The sequence below is a fragment of the Botryllus schlosseri genome, chromosome 6 (genome assembly GCF_051294905.1).
Source record: "Botryllus schlosseri isolate E-star chromosome 6, Bs_hap1, whole genome shotgun sequence".
NCBI lineage: Eukaryota > Metazoa > Chordata > Ascidiacea > Stolidobranchia > Styelidae > Botryllus > Botryllus schlosseri.
The window spans coordinates 607561-629222 of NC_137241.1; the positions used below are offsets into that span (position 1 = coordinate 607561).

The 21662-nt window shown below is 42.0% G+C and overlaps 1 long non-coding RNA gene across 1 annotated transcript; it reads left to right on the plus strand.

Moving 5' to 3' along the window:
* The first annotated feature begins 7999 nt into the window (after positions 1–7999).
* On the plus strand, positions 8000–9880 carry LOC145440607 (uncharacterized). The gene is made up of 2 exons (XR_013915577.1): positions 8000–8347; positions 9158–9880. It is a non-coding gene; the product is annotated as an uncharacterized LOC145440607 (long non-coding RNA).
* Positions 9881–21662: the final 11782 nt, after the last annotated feature.

Here is a 21662-nt window from a genome sequence, read left to right on the forward strand (position 1 = left end):
TTCCTCAGTTAGATACCAATGATCTTTTCGCAATTTTTTGTATGCCATATCAGCAACAGTGAGATCGCATAATGAAAAGTTTTTCATGTCATGAAGGAATTTGAGATCATTCCAAGGTGCGTCACATGCAATACCAGTTTTCAACCAAGCTGGAACATAAAACAAAGCAATGAATGTATTGATTCGTTCCAACTTTTCAATGAACTCTTCAGAATAGTCCATTTGCTCACTCCACATGAACATTTTTTGACAGTACAGGACTTGACTCATCCATGTAGCGCTATGAGTAGCACCAGGCTTGCGAAAACGATGATCAACATATTTGTCATCCAAAATCGCCAAGGTGCCTGTAGCACATTCTCTGTAGTCATCTCTTATCAAGACTTCTTTCTGCTTTCCATCATTGGGTTTCATCAGTGGAATGATTTCTTGCTTTGCTTCATCAGCTTTCATCGCCAACCAGCTGCCTTCAATAAACTTCAGCGTTTTATAGCTTCTTGATTTATCAATATGTTTCCACTTCTTCTTGAAGGTATTAAAATCCGTGTTTTCAGGGCCTGTGGTTGTCGATCCAAACAAACACTTCCAAACCTCTCGAATGACCAGTTCCTAAATATGATGGCGACAGGCATTGTAGAAAACTTTCCTGGTAATCAATTCTTCAAGTAACGGAACCGCACCTTCGTTTTTACCAGTGTTTGAGGATGTTGTGTCAAACACAAGAGCTCTAACAGATTTTGGTAAATTCCAAAGTTCCAGTTCAAATCAGTTCAAATGATGCATCAGCCTGTGCTTTTCCTGTAGCACTTTCCAGAGTTTGAATGCCAAGAAGTTTCCCTTTCTTGAATGCGCCGGAATACGCCGACGATGCGAGCACTGCCAAGGCCTCAAATTGATATCCTAGACGACTCTTAGTGAGCTTTCCATGCCAGTGCAATGCAATGTGCTCTGGTGGATTGGTGGATATTTTTTCAAAGATAGATTCGGAAATTTTCAAACGATTTGCAATGCGTCGTCGATAGGTCCCAGATCTTGAAAGATGGAAGTCATTAGGGTTGCCATCGCAAGCTTTAATCAGTGCTGCAGTTATCATGGTAGCGGCATTATCACTGACTTTCAAGCAATTAAAAACCTGGCATAGGTCTTCGTCGCTGAATAGGTTTACAGGAGCTTTTAGAGTCACAAATTTAGCGGAATGATCAGATGTCGACTGTGCAAGTTCAAAATCAGTGCTGTGAGAAGTGTCAGCTACCTGTCAAGATATAGATGAGTTCTCTGTAAATTCACCTTCGCTACTTGATGCTGGTGCAGACTCTCTTGCACTCATGGTCCGTCTCTTTTGTTGCATGATTTTCGCTTTCAACACTTTATCTTTGCCACCGATCGTTGCTAATCTCGGACCCCTTTGATCCTGATAAAATGCTATGTCTTCACGTTTTTTTATCGTCAGAAAGAAGTCTACTTGCCTCAATTGTCGCTATCGCGTCAGGGGCTCCTATATCCCATAGCTTACTCAGTTTGGCTTCAAAGTCGCTTTGTTTTTTTGATACATATTGCTGGCCTGCAGTTTTCTTTAGTGACAGCCATTGTTTCCATACTGTTTCCAATCTTTTAGTGGCATTGACTTTTGTGATAGACTTTATGCCAGCAAGTAACCAAAAACCGATCACCTCATCTACTGCGATCTGGATGTGTGACTTGACTGGTTCATTTAAAAAAAATGAATGCTCTCTCAGGTGTAGCAATATTGCATAACTTGCCTCAGAGTGGGCAACTTCGATCCCGTAATGGCTTCCTCAGATGGCCCAACTAAGAAATGATGTGTCTGCGATCGTGTTCTTTCTAGTTTTCTTCGGTACTGCTGCACTAGATGACGATTTTCTTTTTTTTTCAGACATTTCGCACTACAGCTAATCCTAGAAAAACAGATATACATAAACTCAGTCAAGCAACAAAGAATAGTGGAAAACATTTCAGTTCTGTTAGAGTTTTAGGTCGAACACATACTGCATAACTTGCACAGGAGTAGCCAGATTAGATCCAGTTATAGATTATCGAAGATAGTTATTCCTAAATTGGAAAAACTCATACCAGTATATTGATATCTTGGGATATAACAAAAAATTTAGTGCAACCGACCGGCGGTTTTCCCCAGTCACTGGAATAGACATTTGCAAGCTTTATTTCTATCCCAGTAGAAAGGAAAATAGTATCAGGTCTATTATATCAAATAGTTGTATGCTGCTATAATACTATGTTCACTAATCACGCGCTAAACTCGCTAATAGCATGAGTCAAAACGCCGCATGATAAGTCCTGCACCTCAATCGTAAACACAGTCCATCAACAACAAAGCAGCAAGGCGCCTGACTAATCAATGATCCCCGTTTCACAGCCCTGCTCAGCGCTTCATCAGCGCTAGAACATACGCGTCACGTCAATGAGAACACACGCCATTCCTGTCGAGTCACTGACAATGGGGGAATCCCCTAATTCCAAATAAATTTTTAGGTGCATGAGAAAACGGCAATGTGCACACGGATGCAGGGGATGAATTACAAAAAAAAGTTGCCAGAATTTGTTTTTAAGGTATAAGGCATGGGAAACGGAATGAAAACCTAGACTTTTTTGAAAGTCGGCTAATTCTGAACAACCCTACCGTACATATCACGAAAAATAATATACCACTCATATATTTAAAAACGTCGCTAACCTTCACACACCAACCAGTAATTTTCCAGAGTCGGGTTCTACTTATTTAGTTGTGTTGCTGGGTTATAACCCGAGAGACACGAAAATTGACTAGATTTACCTGAGCGTGTGAAAGATCGAAAAGTTTTTAATCGATTTCATGAGGTCTTTGTTGTAGCTTTAAAATCCAAACTGTCCACCGCGAGCTGGATGAACATTTACACAGAGTCAGGGGTTGTGACAACGAATTACGGGAACCGGTCGACAGCCTGAACCATATTTTGGTTGATATTTTCGATGTCAGTGTGACAGTAGCTTTCGATCAAGACCAGCTTCAGTAAATTCTGCGCTCTGGAAGACAACTTTTGGATTGCCAGAAATCCTATAGTAGCTGATGTAAAATAAGTCTGAGTAAAGCTTCAGCGAAGCGGAACGAAGCAGCAAAATCGGTCGCTGCCATTCCACGTTTACATTCTATACTGAAACCGAAGATGTGTTACAGTTGGTCAATCATCTGAGGCCCTATTACTCGTCACACGGCAACGGCGTGTGGGACATAACCTACTAAAATACTCGAGATACGCACCTAATAGACAATCTATTATCGAAGCTACACGGAGCCTTTCACTACAATACCTATTCTAGAATTCGCACTCCTGTTGACTCGAGTAAGTTAGAAAAGTCTTTTTCTAATCAAACTGTCGGTCTGGTGTATAAGGTTCCAGTAGTCGAACACCAATAAAAAAAACCATACCAATCAACTACATATAGACTCATCTCTCTTGCATCACCGACTTCGAGACCGAAGGGAAATTTATTATTCTATCGGGTATACGAAACTCGATAAGGTATTTACCAGACACAGACAACATTCGGATTTCATTGAGCAGTTAGATGTGTATTCAGCCACCGTTTAACACTTAATCTGTCTATGTCATTATCACGTGTTACTATCTAATTAGCTTTGACTGTGAATATGCGTGTAAGTCAGTCATTATCACGGTTTGTTATCTAATTAGCTTTGACTGTGAATATGTGCGTGAGTCGGTTAGATGTACCTGCGCTGAAGTACCCCTCCCACTGAGCTCAATCAGGGTCTTTCGGTGAGTCCATACCTAATAACTCGAGAATGCGCCAGATATACAGCGACACGATGAATTCACAACCTCGATGAATATTTCTTTACACTGGTAAATAACCAAAAAACACAGGATCTAGCTACGTAAATGAATAGCGAGATGCCTTTTCAAAGACAGTTGGGAAGTAAAATCTTTCCCACAAATATAACAACCGTAGCACTCGATATGTGTTAGGAAATGGCGACATAGATCGCTTGCGCGCACGAAATATTTCTCACAAATCTCACAGCCGTACATATTTTTTACCGGACCATGCGTGAGCATATGCGAGTTCAATGTGCTCTTTTTAGCGAAATGTCGGCCGCAAACCTCGCAACCTTGTTTCTTTATGTCGAAGTGGCCCGTAATGTGCGTTTTGAGATTTCCTTTTTGCAGAAACCTTCGACCGCAGATCTCGCATTCGTGGTTCTTGATGCCGGCATGTTGTTGCAGGTGTTTGTTGAGCCGACCTCTGTTGGTGAATCTCCTCTCGCATATCCAGCATTCTTGGAGAGTAACCTCGGCGTTTTCCATTATTAATCACGTAACGATATTTCTGAAATGATAACAGGATAAGTATAAACACATTCCAAACTCTCGAAGTCTAAACGAGGGAGATAAGGCTGGTCTTCCCAATATACACAATAATATAATTACCCTAACCGCTTAGGTTTGTTATTTACCTACATCATCATTATAACAGTAAAACAAGCCTCAACACACTCGCTATAACAGTAAAACAAGCCTCAACACACTCGCTATCGTTGGTGAGTATAGTCGACTTCTAGTCTACAGTTCGATACGTTCAATTACATGACCATTTACGATTTCCGACTCAAATAAGTGATCATGACCGAATTCACGGTCTACAGCTCGATTCGTGTTGTTACAAATCTTACTGAGCGTATGAAAAAATATAATATTAATAATAACAATAATAAAATATCCGAGAAGTGATGATCAATAAGTAATATTATAACAACCTGGTTACATCAGTAAAAATCTTAATTCATCAGACTTAATTGACGACTCCGTATAGTAACTATTGTAGCCTACTCTGCATTTTCTCTGTATTTGGTGAACACTATCGTTATCAATCTTTCACGCGATGAATATGTCGGATGTCGCTACTCTCACATAACGACTCCAGCTAAACAGCGTGAGCAGTGACTCCGGATTGAAATCGTAAACAGGGACTGTGTGTGTGTGTGTGTGTGAATCTCGAGTTCGATTACGATTTGATTATGTAATCCAAGGTGTGTTTCTGCACTCTGCAGGTTGAAGACTGATGTCGTGTTAACCACTCCGCAAGAGGGCGCTGTCTCGTAATTCTACAGATCGTTATAAAACGCGGTTGGAAACTTTTGGTCTAGTTGATCCAGCTACCTATTGAAACGGTGTGCCCACTCAGAGCATTGAGAAAACGTTGTCGCTACCTGACCCTATCCACGATTAAATATGGGACTACGCGTAACGGTTCATAGATTCCTCTGGCCCCACACCGTGGTTTTACGACACAGACAAGATGCGGAGGTGGAAATATTGAAAATGAAAAACGATACCTTGGTGACATTTGATTTGGATTTTACACCCGATGAACCATACACTCGATTGGTCGATTGGGAGGACAACTCTATCGTCAAGGTTGAGGGAAAAGAAATGTACAGATTTGTTGGTGTTGTGGATATTCAGCGAAAATCAGGGTGTATGATTGTGTATGGTTCGCATATTTGACTGTGAATATATCGGTCAATATCCGGTGTGTTGTCGACACCGAAGTTCTCTGCTGAGACTACAGCGTTGGCGTTGGACCAAGGTGAACTATCGAAGTACGGGTGCTCGAAATGATTGCGATCAGTCTTTCAGTCACGATGCATGGATGTCGCTACCCCTACATAACGACACCAGCTAAATATCGCGAAAAGTGATTCTGCAAATCTCGGCCTGATACTGTGATCCAATAAGGTGTGTTTCTGTGGACTGAAGACTACAATCGTACACCGCAATAGAACACTACCTCTCGTAAGGGTTTGTCCAGTTCGTCCGGTAACATTACAAAAACGATCGTCACCACGCGCGATCGGGGTTGGCCTCATCAGTTTGTCATATCGGTAACATTTTGAAACGGCATCGCCACAAGGTTATTGACGTCGATTCAGTCATATCGAAGAACATGTCAATCCGTTTTACAATGTACCATTTTTCAAGTCTCTGCCCCATAGTGTTACGACTAGGGCTGGGCACAATGATTCAAGTACTCGAATCTGAATCGAGTATTAATTCTAATGATTCGAGTCGAGTAGTAAAAGACGATTTCATCGAGTACTGAATTTTACGCTTCTCACCACTGAAAGTTAATTAATCAACGAGAATTATAATTTCGACACTAATTTTCACTGTTGAAGCCACGATACCTTGATTGGCGGCATCGTAGCATAGGAAACATATGGTACAATGCTACGAATGTTACTGGACGTGACACATTTTCGAAGTCATGATTATCCTTCAACATTGTCACAAAGTGGAATGAAATCGGTATGGTCGAAAAAATGCCAAAGTATCTTTTATGAGATGGATAACTGGCATTATATTCTTAGTGGTCGCATAAACGATACATATTTGAACTTTGACATATCACATTCTATTATGGCGTCATAATGAGATACTCGATTACTCGACTCGACGCATATTACGTGATTCAGAATCGATTCACTCAGGTACTCGATTTTGCCCAGCCCTAGTTACGACACAGACAAGATGCGACGGTGGAAACACGGAAGGCACACTTTGATGCTATTTGACATGGATTTTACACCCGATGAACCTCACATTCGAGCGATGGATTGGAATGGTTCTCGTATTATTGATGTTGAAGGAAAAGAAATGTATCGATTTATCGGTTTCGTACATATCCAACAAAAACCTGGGTTTACGGTCGTGCATGGTTCGCATATTCGACTGTGAACGCTCTATAGACGATTTCCAGCGCTCTGGCGCCAGTAGTGTATGACTGGCCAAGATTAGAACCAGCCACATTTTGCTCCCCTGACGAGGATATTCGCCGACGTTTCTGAATACCGCGCCATTGGAATGTAAGGAAGCCGCGTATATATAAGGTAATTTAATATTAGTTTATGCTAATATCTTGTAAGAAGTTCAGCTTGGAACCTTAAAGAACGTAGTTCTTGGCTTCTTATTGTCGCGAACAGATGCATGCATATTCAACAGTTTTTACGTTTGTGGACATCAGGGATATATAGAACTCCGGGATGGCTGACTCCGTCGATTGCGTCATCAAGGTCATACACAAGTAGGGTCATTTTCGCGCACTCACTTCAGATAGGATCGTTGGTTGACAGCGCTTTGTCTGTGCGTAACTTGGAGACTTGGAATTACCTTTCTGGTTTGTGATTGCTGGTAGATGCGTATGATATCAATATTTTTAATTGTTTATAAAGCTAGAGGACACTTGTGATGATCAGGTAGTTGATAATTTTAGCAGTATTGGTTAGCGGTATGTAGCTTCAGCTGCAGGTTATGAACGGCGCTACCGGTATGTCAGTACCGTACGATATATCGCTGGTATTCGGAATATCTCTGCTTATCGAGTATGTTTTGCTACATTGATAAGCGTTAGTGTATATCAGGATGTAGCAGAATGTTGAGGATTACATTTCAGGATGATTCTAATATTGATTACGTTATGCATTAATGACTGATCTGATGCTATAGAACTGCATAATAAGCCTTGAAGTCCTAGGCTGTACTGTACAGTGTACAGTACAGTGGCTGCCGCCAGTTTAGAGTGACTTCGTCTGTTAGGATTTTATGTAATAGGTTAATCGATGATTAGAGTTTGTCCATGCTGCGCTCCTATTTGTAGGTAACACGATGCAGAACAAAGGAAAGGAAGGAGTATCGAACGAGCCTAACGATTCTATACCTACCCATGGTTTGCCATAAGACAGTTATATAGTTGTATAGCTTGAAATGACCGAAAATTGCAGCCTCTAAGTACCAGTATACAAGTTGCATTTCAGTCAGACAGTCAGGATGGTTATTAGACTTTTACGTAAAATATATACAAACCCTAGGAGCATGGTAATGTTAGAATACAATACATGGTAGTTAGAAGTTTACATAATTGTATAAAAGTCCAGGCACCATTTAAATTCAATCTGTTTTTACAGATACGGTGCCGATAGGCTACTAGTGACACATAAATATGTTTGTTAATGACTGGCAATCAAATGCCACTATACTGGAAAGAAACCTCCGTTGCAGTGAACTGTAAAGAATGACGGACACAAAATATAGCGTTTGCTGGCCACCGAAACTTTTGAAGATACAAAACAGGACTATTCATCACATCAATCGACTTGATGTCGGCCACTCCCTCGTGATGGATAAGTTAACTGCATCGTCAGGATGTGGCAATTGGGAAAAGCTGTGGGAAAAACTCTGGACACTACATCAAAGTTTAAAAGGTTTTGTCAAATCCTTGCAACACAGCCAGGACCTCTCCTCAGCATGCATGGGTAAGTTTGTCTGATTCTGGTGAGCTATATCATATGAAGGATTGAAATCCATCTAAATATATTGTTGTGTGTGTGTTGAGCGAATCAACTGCTTATGGCTTGAGGTATTATGCTACAGTAAAGATCATCCTGCCATTTTATCAACTGTGCATTTTGTTGACATTATACTCAATAGCTGGAATATTATGGCAGGTAAATCAACTGTTGGCACTTCTCGACCTATTTGATCTTGCACACCTTGCAACTTAAATTGCATATAGGACTAATGTATGCAAATTAAAACTAAATATTGGAAACAACATTTAATGTATTTTGATATTATATGTGGTACTAATGAAGTTTCTGCAAGGGTTCTGCCACCAACTTCAGTTTGACTGTTTGATTGCTTTTGAAAGAAATACCAGCAGCTTATCATTTATCTAGTCCCTCTATTCCTCTACTAAAGATTGCTAAGTTGTACTGTCCAAATTTAAATATATTTTTGTAATAGCCTTATAGCTTTCCCATATAACTGCTGCTAAAAGACGTGTAGGATATTTCGTTCCGTAAACTTGCAGCATTGTGACGTACGTCAAGACCAAAGTAGACTATGAGCTCTATAATACAACACCATGCAGAAAAATCCGATTCAATCTGAAAATTGATGTTCCATTCTCCAATGGACAAGTGTCCAGCTTCATGCATTTATAATTGGAAAAATATAACATATTTGGCGGTTGAGAACCACTGGGTTGAATCCCACATCAAGCTATTCTTAATGATTGGGCTTATGGTTGATTTGTATCTCTAAATTATTAATTTTTGTTGCAGATTCCTGAAACGAAATGCGACGTTCCCCACAGCACATCATCAGTGGATATCCTGCTATACTATACTTGCGTTACCATCTGGAAATTTGTATCTTGTGTCTCAGCAGCGACGCTTTTAATATCTATTCAGTCCATTGAATCAGCTATCATCACATCCGAAAATCTTCAAGAGAGATAGAGATGATATTCTGTTTCGCCTACACCATCGAGATGCTATACGACCGTAAGGTCACCTCGTCTGCACCCCCCCCCCCGTTTCTTTTTCTCCTCCATGCTATCCGGGAATGCTGAGTGCCTACGCGGATACCCTGTTTTCGAGTCTTTTGTATGACCCGACCGGGAATCGAACCTACGACCTATCGATCGAGGAGCCGGACGCATCACCATTACACATAATTTCCAATACTTGTGAATTAGTATCGAACCCTCCAGAAGCTTGATTCGGGATGTACTACACACCCAACGACGATAAAGCTTAGAAATGTCTATTGCTGAAAAAGTGGAGAAATATTTGGCGTGTTGTAGCCCGTACAATTCAAAAAGTCTCGGTCATCATATATTTACTCCTCCCTGATTGACTTATATTACTTCTCCCAAATACTTTTCAAAAATCTCATCCGCACTGAAATAGTTTGGAAAACAATGTATTGAACGTTTAGAAAATGCTGATTTTCTTCGTTATCCACCTTTCTATGTATTACCTCTGGGTAAACTGTATTCATGATTTATTTACTGAATGAAATTAATAATATTCAACGTTGTAAGAGTTTGCTTATTTGTCTATATAGCATAAAGAATGAGGTATGCGAAGACACATGTTTTCTAGAATGTCTTGCTTACTCACCAGGAAGGCGGCAAAAGGTGAAGGAACCTGATTGTATAAACACCTACATCGCTAACTTGCGGAAAAAGTGAAGATTTCGAGGTAGATTGCAGCTTGATATATAGCCCTACTCATGTATAGGCCAAAAAGAAGTCAGCCATCCCGGAGTTCTATATATCCCTGGTGGACATTGAAACGTTTGCACTGAAATTCACTTGATCTGGAAATAATAGATTATTAGCAATGTTCCCTCTAAGCTTCGCACGTGCGCAGTGCTTACACGGTCTCTGCGCACAGAAAATTCAAGTCGCGCACAAAAGATCTGAAGTGAGGACCATTTTTTAGTCGTTAAGCACTGTTGTCTAAGGCTCTGTGCAGTCAGTTGGTGAGTGTGCGCAGACTCGTCAAAAATTAGAGGGAACATTGATTATTAGGCTACAAAATGTTTGTAGAATACATGGATTTCAGTATTCTCATTTTCTCGGACACAGTACCGGTACATAAATATTTACTGTGTTCGTTTATTGGCATTAATGCTGCATGAAACTTATTTGGAGATGATTGTCATCTTGATGTAGCATACCCAAAATGGCATAACAATATTGACTCCTATATGCTCAATGCTCATTCAATCTTTAGTTTGCAAAGATGAAGACATTCATGATTGCAGCCAAGTGCCTGACGGTCAGCATTCAATGAAGCTCCATCGAATCGCAAGGCATCTCATTTTAGTAGTAAAACTATCGAATGTAAACAGTCTCTCAAGACTCTCCCGTTACAATAACAGCTGAATCCATCGACGAACTTGAACTGAAGGACGTACATTTCGCGACATTATGATCTTACTGGTCTAATAATTGATTTTCGAGCGTAAAATTGACCTGACGAACACTCTGATGAACCCAGGGGATGCTCGAAAACCCCAGATCTGGGTGGAAAAACCCAGGGGTGGCCTGTCTAGCTGAAACAGCTTTGGCGATGGTAACAGCATTTAATCGAGACAGAATCAGCTGATATGAATGAGTGGGGTATCTTGGCTTGACGTGTGATGGCACAGATACTGCCAAGACTGAGTCTTAGAAAACCACTTAGGGATTCCCACAAGATTAAGAGATGTCTTTCAGATAGTACTGTTATGCAAACTGCTGTCAGGTATCGTACGCAGCTCATACTGTAGAATAAAATGATATTCATGATCCCGATATTCTTTGTTGTATTTGTATTCCTTCAATAACATACTAGTTCTTTTGTGGTAACTATGTGTGACTTATTTCGTCTCGATGTTGCCTTGAGACTGGTATTGAGTTGGCGAACCCTGCTGTACAGACTGGTTGGATCTGTCTCTATGAGTATATAGAAAAATATCCACGTCAACACACAATCTCTTCACTCGGTGTCGCTCGACTGAAATCTTTTGCCACGCAAATTTAGATGGGACAGAGCGATATCTCGTATTCTGCCGGGACAGAGCCATATCTCGTATTCTGTCTGCAGCAATGCGTTAGCCTGATGTTGTTATCATGGAATTGTCTTACATATACTTTTGTATTCCGAGAGCTCTAGTAATGTAAATCACTGACTGAGACAAGTCTGATATCACTATCGTGGAAATGTCTTTCACAGACTCTTATATTCTCTGAGTGATCTAGAAATCACAAACTACAGACACTACAGACAATTTATTGCTTCGTCAAAAATAAACAAATTTGACTGGAAATCATGAAATCACATGTAAAGGTCTTATACTACTCGTCGCAACTATTGCAGTGGACTATTACAGAGGATATAGCTCAGTGGAGGTAACAGAAGAAGAAACACAAATAGGAGTCGAGGCAATAATAATATGCATATTGTCATAATAATATGATGTTTATGATAGAAGTAGATGGGAATGAATGTTATAAATAACATGTTTCTCACAAATATGCCAGTGTAACACAAACCTTAAATAAAATCCTTTCCACAGTAACCTCTCCTATGTCCCAACGTAATACAATCTTTCTTTATAGCTTCTTGTCCTTTGCGATGGAAGCTACCGGTACCATTCACCATTCTCTTGTTACTGCATATTGCACATAGGGACGCAACAATGAATGTGTGAGACACCATTCGGCTTCGTTTTTACATGCTATATGCAGGCACCGGCACATATAGATCTAAAACTATAATGACCTACGTAACGTCCCTTCAAAAGTGATGGAGTATCAAAACCTCCGATCGGACATCAGGCCAGCCTTTCGTAACAATGGCGCCACCCATGCGCAGCCAGTGGAAATCGTCTATTGGTATACCAGAGTGGAATCGCTGGCATTGTCACGCGCACCGTCACGCGGCCATTTGTGTCTGATCACGCCGATTAGTGAAATGTGCTGAGGTCATTTGCTGATTCATCCTGATCACGCCGATTAGTGAAATGTGCTGAGGTCATTTGCTGATTCATCCTAGCACTGCTCGCATCTAAAAGTCTACCTAGTCCTCAGGCAGTGACGTCACACGGATCTTGAGCTCCAACTACAGTTGATAAAATTATATCTAGTTTCTGTAGGACAGAGAAAAGCACGAAATTATCAGGTGCGTATCAGGTAAATAAACGTGTTCATTTAATTACTAATGAAACCATGAACGAAACGAATTTTGACAACAGATTATACATACAGAAACGAATTCTGTATTCCTAAAGGTAGGTTAGCCTACATATTGCCCGGTGCTGCAACAAAAGAGTCACTTTTTTTGTGACAAGCGAGCAATAACTTTGCTTGGTTCTCTGACTGCCTGCTTTCGTCCTCGTTCATCAAAGATGATCGGCAGGCGATGTGGGGGTAAATCTTCATCCCCGTCCAAATATAGTTTGGCGATTTCGTCAATCGTATCAGGAATTTGTATTGGCATTGGAAACACCCAATCTACTATTGATCTTTGTGCCAACGTTTCGTTTTGTTGGCCACCAGATTTTTTCTGGCATTTCATTACAGAGTAAAATGACTCTACAACAGCTTCGGAGCCCCCCATGTTTAAGGCTATATCCGGCGAAATGCAAAACTCTTTGCCAACAGCACCAAAAAAGTCCTCATTTTCGTAAAACGATTTATAAAATTCATGTTCGTTAAGCCGGCATCCATAAACCTCCTGTCCGAATCTTAGTTGGTATTTATTTTCAATTTCAACATTTGGGCGAATCACTTCGATAGCATCCAAAGGTATGTCGCTTGGTATGACGCGTTCTGCGGGTTCACATTCAAACCATTCATGGCGGCAATTGCCAAAGTCGTTAAACAACACCGAGTGAATAATCTCGCGCGACCTGATCCAAACTCGATCGCCAAGAACCGGATCCAATGACAGAGAGCGGTCTTTTTGATACAATGCTGCAACATGTTTCAATGAGCAAACATCCTCAAAAAAGTTCGAAAACTCTGCCAGTCCGTTCTTTTTCCAATGAGCATAGCTCGTTCAGGATAAGGGCGCAGACTCCATCATCGCATTTTCAATTGCTTTGTGCGCGTCAAAGCAATTGGCGAGTTCGTGCGCAGCGGCTGGAATACACTTGTGGAATCGAGTATTAATTGTCTTCACAAGAGCTTCTGCCATGTCGCAAAGGGGCCATTCCATACACAGACAAACGATGTTCACATCACTACCTCTTCAAATCTCCTGAAATTTGGTACACGCAGAGATGAGCTTATTCCAAACAGGATGTACTTTATTTAATGAAAATTGGACTTTGGGGTCAAAAGTTACGTCACTTTGAAAATTGACAATTTTCTGCTCATTTCGGGTCTGCACATCTCAGGTTTTATCAATGAAATATTCAAGAATGTGTAGCTAGATGTTGAACGAGAGTTAAGATACGGCACTTGGATTTATCTGAAGCTTGTCTGATCGTCTATATTTCCAAGTGAAATTTAATACTCTGTAGGTTAGGGTCAAAGGTTAAATTTAGGGGGAAATCTAAATTCAGTCAGGCGTTACACGATTTAGACAGCGGATTGCTCCAAAACATATTAAAATATTTCGGAAAAAACGATCTTAAATGAAAGTTTGCTTCAAGGAGAAATCGTTCATAGCTGTTTGATTTTGGTTTTGAAACTGTAAAGTGATGAAATTGCAGTTTTAAGAGCACACTTCATTTGTACATGGAAATGCAGTCCTAGTAGGGCATGTTCGGACATCGAGTTTGGGGTGTGTGCGAGCAACATGTCTGGGGTGTGTTCGGACAGTGTTACCATTCGGACATCGTATCTATGATGAGTTCGGACTGTTTTGCCCCTCGGACATCGTGTCTGGGGTGTGTTCGGGACATCATGTCTGGGGTGCGTTTGGACAGTTTTGAAACTCGGATATCGTGCCTAGGCTGTGTTCGTAATGTGTTGCCATTCAGACATCGTGTCTAGGGCGTGTTCGGACATCATGTCTGGGGTGTTAGGACTGTGCTGCCACTTGGGCATCGTGTCTTGGGATGTTCAGAGATCATGCCTGGGATGTGTTCGGACTGTGTTGCCATTCGGACATCGTGTCTGGGATATGTTCGTGCTGTGCCAGACATGCCTCAGACCTGATATCTGCGCACTATTGTTATCCGGACATATGCTTCGGTGCTGATATCTGCGCACTAAATACCTCCAGGCATGGTGCGGACCGGATATCTGCGCGCTTAATGGACGACAGACATGCGTCAGACGTGATACCTGCGTCCTGAACGACGCATGACCTATATGCAGGGTTGCCATACCGTCCTTATTTCTAAGATTTGTCCTTATTTTGAAGAGCCACGTCTTAGAAAACTCAACCGTCCTCATTTCTAAGAAATGTCCTGGTTTTCGACTTGCGTCCTTATTTCGTCTTATTTTCAACGAATACAGAACTTCGATCATTTTCCTCTGGTATCTGTGTTGCAATATCTGCAATTGTGACATTGACCTGGAAGCCATGTGAAAAAGAACCCTATTTCAACTTATATTGATACCCCAAAATACAAGAAGTGTGTCAGCTGCTGCTGAGAATACCTGGAGCATTCCATGCTGACAAAAACCAGCAATCATTTCTCCCCAACGATTGCACATCGCAATATTCCCCTATTATGACATCGCAAGGAGTTTGCTTCGGCCAGGACCAAGACTACAAGCTTTGTTACTGGAGGTCTTGCTCCATACACTCAAAAATGATTTTGTCTGAACTTGGTGTAGAGCCTTTTCCCATATTTGTTGACGCCTCCAATCACAGCGAGGTGAAGAAGCTTGGTTTATCACCCTATGGGGGCCCAAGACCATCCATCGTATGGCTATTTTGGCGGGGGGGAGGGGGTTTCCCGAACTGCTGTTTCGGTCCTGAGTAAAGGTAAACCTAGACCTGAGCGGTCGTGAGATCAATGAAGCACTTTCTGATAACAAGGAGTTGCTGGAGCAGATTGTTTCTGGCGAAAGTATGGAAAATTATATGCCACGCCTCGTATAAATGCACAGTATGCACGAAAACGCTTTTAAATGCCAATCTAATTTTTCGACTTTCCTTATTTTTGGGTCCATGTCGATGGCAACCCTGCCTATATGTCAGCGGTTTTTGCTGATATCTGCGATAGCTGGGTATATCCACAGTAGTGATAGCTGAGTGTATCCACATCTATCACTACTGTGGATATGCTCAGCTCTCACAGATATCACTACTGTGGATGTGGAATTTTGGATATACTCAGCTATCGCTACAGTGGATATACTCAGCTATCGCAGATATCACCAAAAACCGCAAACATAGAGGTTATATATAGGTCACGCGTCATTTAGGACGCGGGTATCGCGTCTGAAGCATGTCTGTGTCCATTCAGCGCGCAGATATCAGGTCCGGACCATGCCTGGGAGTATTTAGTGCGCAGTTATCAGCTCCGAAGCATGTCCAGATTAAAATAGTGCGCATCACAAACATATACTCATCTATCACTACTGTGGATATACCCAGCTATCGCAGATATCAGCAAAAACTGCAGACATAGGTCATATATAAGTCATGCGTCGTTTAGGACGCAGGTATCCCGTCTGACGCACGTCTGTGTACATTAAGCGCTCATATATCCGGTTCGGGCCATGCCTGGGGGTATTTAGTGCACATGTAGGAGCACCGGAGCATGTCCGGATAAAAATAGTGCGCAAATATCAGGTCTGAGGCAAGTCTGGCGCAGGACGAACATATTCCAGACACGATGTCCGAGTGAAAACACAGTCCGATCACACCCCAGTCATGATGTCCGAACAACTCCCTCCAGACGCGATGTCCCAGTGGCAACACCGTCCTAACACCGCAGACATGATGTACGAACACGCCCTAGACACTATGTCCAAATGGCAACACATTCCGAACACATCCTAGGCACGATGTCCGAGTTGCAAAACTGTCTGAACGCACTCAAGACATGATGTCCCGAACATGTCCGAGGGTCAAAACAGTCCGAACTCACCCCAGATACGATGTCCTGATGGTAACACAGTCCGAACACACCCCAGACATGTTGCCCGCACACATCCCAGACTCGATGTCCGAGCATGCCCTACTAGGACTGCATTTCCATGTACAAATGAAGTGTGCTCTTAAAACTGCAATTTCATCGCTTTACAGTTTCAAAACCAAAATCAAACAGCTATGAACGAATTCTACTTGAAGCAAGATTTCCTTTAAGATAGTTTTTTCCAAAATATTTTAATATGTTTTGGAGCAATCCGCTGTCTAAATCGTGTAACGCCTGAAGTTAGATTTCCTCCTCAATTTAACCTTTGACCCTAACCTCCAGGGTATTAAATTTCACTTGGAAATATAGACGATCAGACAAGCTTCAGATAAATCCTAGTGCCGTATCTCAACTCTCGTTCAACATCTAGCTACACCTTCTTGAATATTTCATTGATAAAACCTGAGATGTGCAGACCCGAAATGAGCAGAAAATTGTGCAGACCCGAAATGAGCAGAAAATTGTCAATTTTCAAAGTTACGTAACTTTTGACCCCAAAGTCCAATTTTCATAAAATAAAGTTCATCCTGTTCGGAATAAGCTCATCTCTGCGTGTACCAAATTTCAGGAGATTTGAAGAGGTAGTGATGTGAACATCGTTTGTCTGTGTATGGAATTGCCCAAAGGTCTTTGAGGCAATCCTCTGGACATCTTTTTATCCATGTATGTGTATATAGCCGCATCTTTTTACATTTGACAACGGTTTTCGCCACCAAACACCCTTCTAGCAATACTTGACCTTGAAATGTACACTTTTCCGCATCCTCGTCAATTAGGTCATGCCAGTGGCGATGAAGCTTAAGGAAGATTTCGGCTTCCGGGCGTTCTGATCGGTCGAAATTTTTCAGTTCGTCAATTTTCATCAGTAGGATTTGTTCAAGTCGCGGCCAAATGCGAATGATGTCCCATATGTTCGTATTAATTGATTGCATTTTTACCATGACGTTCATAACTGGAGATAGAAAATCCAAGACTCCACATAGATCGATGACAAAATCGCGGCCCCTCACCTGAAATCCCCTTTCGTCGCAATCATCGCCAAAGAAGGTTTCAATGAGCGCAGGATAATTTTTATATATATTTTGAAATTGGACAAAAGAGCTGCTGGAAAATCTTGTGTTGGAGAACGTCTGGATGACGTTCGATGATAATTGAAGCTTCTTTCCATGACTTTTATACTCCGCGTATCCCTTTCGACAGCGAGCGCGGTCTTTGTCTCTTCATTGTTGTTGGTCTTCGAGATAGCAGAGATACTATGTTTTAAAGCTGATTCTAAGGCGCTTCAAAGGCTGTTTTAAAGCGCGTTCTGACTCGCTTATATGCGCCTTGCAGGAACCGATACTCTAGTTTTGAAGAGATCGTACGACTGCTGTCTAGACCAGTGGTTCCCGACTCATCGCCCCCTTTCCAAGCTCAACGCCGATCATCGCCCCCCCCCCGATTTTGTGAACCGAAAAATCGGTATACAATCTGTAGTCATCGGCGGGTTGACTAAACAAGAGGCCTTTCAGAAAGTTGTCGAATTTTACACTTTTGCAACCAAATTTCCGTGGGTTGACAAAAAAAATTGACTCCAATATAGCCGTTTTAACGCGTCATCACCCCTGTCGCCCCCTTGGTCCATTTTCGCCCCCTTCGTAATTTCCGCCCCCGTAGGCCGCCAAATCGCCGCCTGGGGGGCGATATCGCCCACGTTGGGAACCACTGGTCTAGACAGTGACGTACTGGCTAGACAGGTAATCAAGAAGACGAGCTACAGTTCAAGAGAGAACTTGCTGACTAGAAGAAGAGAAGACTCGACGAGACTTGACTCGAGAGAGAGAGTCAAGTCCCGAAGAGGATAGGACTCAACGAGAATTGACTCCGAAGAAGAGTCGAGTCTTTTTCTCCCTCTTCGAGTCTTGACTCTTCTTCGGAGAAAAAGACTCAACGAGACTTGACTCGGGAAGAGGAGTCAAGTCTCGAGGGGGAGAAGGTTTGAGTCAGAAGGTGACTCGAAGGTGAAATCCGTGGAAAAGAAGAGAGAAAGTAGTAATTTTAGCCTAGCCCAATAAACACGTCAAAAGTTAGCTACAGCTCAAGGCTTAATACAACCAAATACTCCAAACCAACATTTAATAAGGGCCACGCTTACCTCAAGGCCACACGGCACAGATTGCTCTGTGTCATGTGGCTGCTTGAGTAGTCGATCGATTGTTTAATTCTTTTATCCCTCTTGTTTCGTATTCGGTTTTGCTTCTGGTTACTAGTTCCGTTTGGATCTGGTCCAAGATCGCTTCTGCTTGTTTTTCGTTCTCCTGCCTGAGTCTTCTCTGAAGTCGCTGCACACACGATCGAAGTATCCACGCTGAGCCAATCTTTTTGTTTTCATGTATCTTTAGGTTGCGCCCCGTCCATGTTGCTTGTTTGAATATGGATATCATCTTGACATAGGCTAGAAGTGGGTTATGCGGAATTGCTCCTTTTGGGTCCATGTTGATGATCTCTTGTGGCCCCACGTTCTGAATCATTTGCTTTGTCCTGCTTCCCCATGTCTCTATTATTAAAAGGAGAACAGGCTTAGTTTGAACGCACCCCAAGAATAAATGCTCTTGGCTTTCCACTCGCAGTTGGCATATTTCGCAATCCCTTGTTTTGGTCGCCATTCTTGCTTGCAACCTGTCGTTCGTTGGCAGGAGTCGATGTACTATCTCCCAGTTCAAGTTCTTCTGTGCCTGCGTGAGGTAATCGTGGTTAATGTTTACCCAATTTATTACTTGCCTTTCTTGTATATATCTTGTGTTGTTTCGTGCGATGTATATATCTTGTGTTGTTTCGTGCGATTGTCTGCCTGTATCGCTCCCTTGGTTTGCATTTGAATTCCTGTTTTGTTGTTCCCATTTTTGTTCCCTTATAGGGGCGTCAAGTTTTTCACTTTGCACCTTTGTGAGCTTTTTGGTTTGGTGCCTGAAAAAGGAGTCGGCAAGTTGGGGGTCTGTGGTTTTCTTACTGTATAACTTTTTATAGAAGTTTTCGACAGTCGTTCTGATCTTCCCCGGGTTTGACGTTGTTTTTCTTTCTTCCCCTTTCATTATAGTGATGGACGCCGTTTCCCTTCTCTTTCGTATCTTTTCGCAGAGAAAGTACGGTTTTTTTCCCAGCGGTTCCCCCGGCTTGGATTTTGCCTCCATTTGGCGGAGCTTACATAGGTTTTCGTCCTTTTGCTTCCATATTTTCTTTTTGATTTTTCTGTAATCAGGTAGATATTGGTGATTTTGGATTACTTTATAGTTATTACTTTTTGCATCTCTTTCTCTTCTTTTTTAATTTGGTTTCTCTGCCGTCTGGCCATTCTGGCAGCGAATTGTATGCACAGGTGCTTCAATCTCTAACACGCGCTCCACCATTCGGTCGCTGTCTCGTAGATCTAAGGGTGTAGCGTTTGCCATCTTCTCCGTTTTTCTTCGAACTCCTTTTGGAAGTCCTCTTCGCAGTATATTCGGGTGTTATTTTTCCACGTGTTTGGCCGCTCTGTTGGTTTGCTTTTCGTTTTCACCGTTGTTATTACTACATCATGATCTGAAAAAGCACATGGTATTATTTCGCAATCCACCGCTGTGATGTTGTTCGAGGTGTAAATTCTGTCAAGCCTCGACTTCCCTGTGGGGTAGAAAAAGGTAGAGTCTCTTTTGTTACCGTGGACCTTCCTGTATGTATCTTCTACCCCGATGGTGTGCATCACGTTCTTACTCTTGAGTGAGGTTAGCCGGTTGTCTGTCTAGCTCGCACGAGTCAATTCCATTGAAATCTCCTGCGATAATTTGACTTTTTTCTGCTCTCGTTCTTGTGGCAAGTTCGCGCAGCTGGGTTCTTCTTTTGGATCTGTCATTGTGACCATAAAGGTTGGTAACGGTTGGTTTTTTTCTCACCTATTTGGATTCTGATTTTAAGGAATCTTCCTTCTGTGTCCTTCATGGTTTCTATCAGTTCGAGCTTCCCTCTATTGCGGGTTTTAATGAGTATTGCCACGCCCGCCGAGTATTCATTCGCAGAATTCCAATATGCCTTCCCATTCCACTCTTCTCCCCAGTTTTCCTCCGTTTCCAGAGTCGAGTGGGTTTCTTGCCGGCACGTAATGGTTGTACCTGTATTTCTAATATAATCATATAATAATCCCCTTTTCCCTTTATCCCTAAGCCCAATTTCGTTAAGCGTAAGTATCCTAATATTCTTGAATTTCTTAATGTTTCACCTCTTTTGCCCTCTTGGCCTGATTGCATTTTGGGCAGTGTTTTTTCATCTTTTTGTCGGCTCTGCTTACCAGCCGTCCACAGCAGTTATTTCGCATTGCTTCTCTGCGGCACACCCCACATTCTATAATCGCGTTCAGTCGTAGCTCTTCTCCGTGTATGATAGTCGTAGCTCCTCTCCGTGTATGATCATTAGATCCCTCGGGTTGCAGCACACCTGTATTAATGCATGCTCAGTATTACATTGTATGCATGTACATACCGCGTTCCCATTGACGAAAGCTATTGGTCTCCCGCAAACTTAGCAGGCATCGTTCCCTTTGCTCATGACTGGATATGATTGGTGCCTTCTGGGTGATAACACGTATTCTCCAGAGTCTGTGCTGCTTCGTTGCCTTTTCTTTTCGTCTTTTTCTCTGCCGATTATATCATTAGAAACGGAAGAACTTTCCTGCTCAATTTCACCTGATTCTTTGCTTTCAGTACTTGGCGAGTCGGCGAAGAAGTCGTGCAGATCTGCTACAATGTCCTCCTTCTCAGTCGCTTAGCAAATGATTCTTCGGCCACACCTTCTTGGTCCGGCGTCTCTTCGGGTTACCTTGTGCTTGTGTTGTTTTCCTCAGCTTTTCCGGGCACGTTCTGGCAATGTGTCCAGGGAGTTCACAAATTGCGCATGTATGGATTTGTCCGCGATACTTCACTGCTATTCGGAACCTGTCAATAGAGCTATCTACCTACAGGTCGATTATATTTACCCGACAGTGATTATTACGTAGGGGGACTCCCCGAATTACGATAGCTTTAAGCTATCAGCTATTAGCTTACCCGACATATTCGCCGTTTTACATGTCACTGTTTATCTATCGAAACTACACATTGCATTACATTCGATAGTTTATAATTAGTTCGTTAACATTCATCCATATGATGTTTTCCATTGCATAGTTGTCAGAGGCAAATA